Raw genomic sequence first — 1298 nt, 5'->3', positions numbered from 1 at the left:
AAGCTTGAAGATCAATCTCTCAATACTAGTAAATTAGAAGAATAATTGAAAAAAGAATAGTAAAATCTGTAGAAAACCTAAGATTCATGTGGGACAACATGAAGAGTAAGAACCTATGGGTAACTGGAATTCCAGAATAGGAAGAGACAGAAAAAATACAGAAAAGATAGTCTAAGAGCTGCTGGAAAAAAATTAATTTACCCAACATCATTAAAGATGAGAGGATAAGCATTCAAGAAAGTGAATGAACCCCAAACAAGATAGATCACACAAAAAAATCACCAAGACATATAATCAAACTCTCCAAAATCAAAGACAAGGAAAGAATCCTGAAAGCAATTCGGGAGCAAATGAAATGTTACCTACAAAGAACAACCAAGAAAATTCAGCTATGATTACTTAACAGAAGCCATGCAGGCAAGATGGCAATGGTGGGGGCAGGGGAGGAAGAAGGCAATGGGAACTGAGACCAAGCCTGGTGTCCCCGCAGTGGGTGAGCCATCTCAGTGGAATGTGGTCAGGTGGAGGTAGCCCACATGTGGCTGCATCAACAAAAGGGGGGAAATGGTGGCTGACACCCAAGAGCTGATCGCCAAACCACAGAGCCTGAATGATGCCTACAGGCCAGCCAGCAACTTCCCCAAGATGGATGTCAGCCACCCCAGACAGTGGGGGTCAGCAGGGGCTGCTTCACTACCTATGAATTCAGGGTCAAGACAAATCTTCCTATTTTCAAGTGGAAGGAATCTATAATTAGAATAAGATACAGTGGCTTTGAAAGGCTGCAAAGTGAATTAGAAAGAGAGAGCAAGGTTGTAGTTCCCCCACTCCCTGGAAAAGGATTTTTGCATCAATTTCCTTTTAGAAGAGATGATGGAATATTTTATGACAGTTTTATTGAGGAAAGGAAGCATCTACTGAACCATTTAATAAAGAAGTTTGCTGGTCATCCTCTGGCACAGAATGAATGTTGTCTTCACATATTTTTACAATATGAAATAACAGATCAAAGCTATACGCCATCCAAAATAAGACACGCCTGAAATTTGGTGAGAAGGAGACCAAAAAAACCCCAAAACATTACTATTAATTATTCATATACACCAGTGAAGAAGTTGTGACTAACTTTTAGCTTGCCGCACAGAACCTGGTATTACATGCCTTCAATATACTAACACTCGTTATGATGCTCAGTATTGTTTATTTTGGCAGTTGACAAGAAGTTAGTTTGCTTTAGTGACAATCCCTCATTCCAACCTTCCTAAAAATAGGTGTTCCTGGCTGTTTTCATGTGGTGC

The 1298-nt window shown here is 40.1% G+C and overlaps 1 pseudogene; it reads left to right on the top strand.

The window, feature by feature from the left end:
- Positions 1-564: 564 nt before the first annotated feature.
- On the top strand, positions 565-1043 carry LOC102823312 (annotated as a pseudogene).
- Positions 1044-1298: the final 255 nt, after the last annotated feature.

This window comes from Chrysochloris asiatica, unplaced genomic scaffold, assembly GCF_000296735.1.
Source record: "Chrysochloris asiatica unplaced genomic scaffold, ChrAsi1.0 scaffold00357, whole genome shotgun sequence".
NCBI lineage: Eukaryota > Metazoa > Chordata > Mammalia > Afrosoricida > Chrysochloridae > Chrysochloris > Chrysochloris asiatica.
Note: the sequence above shows the minus strand (reverse complement) of the source record. Positions and strands in the feature narration are given on the sequence as shown.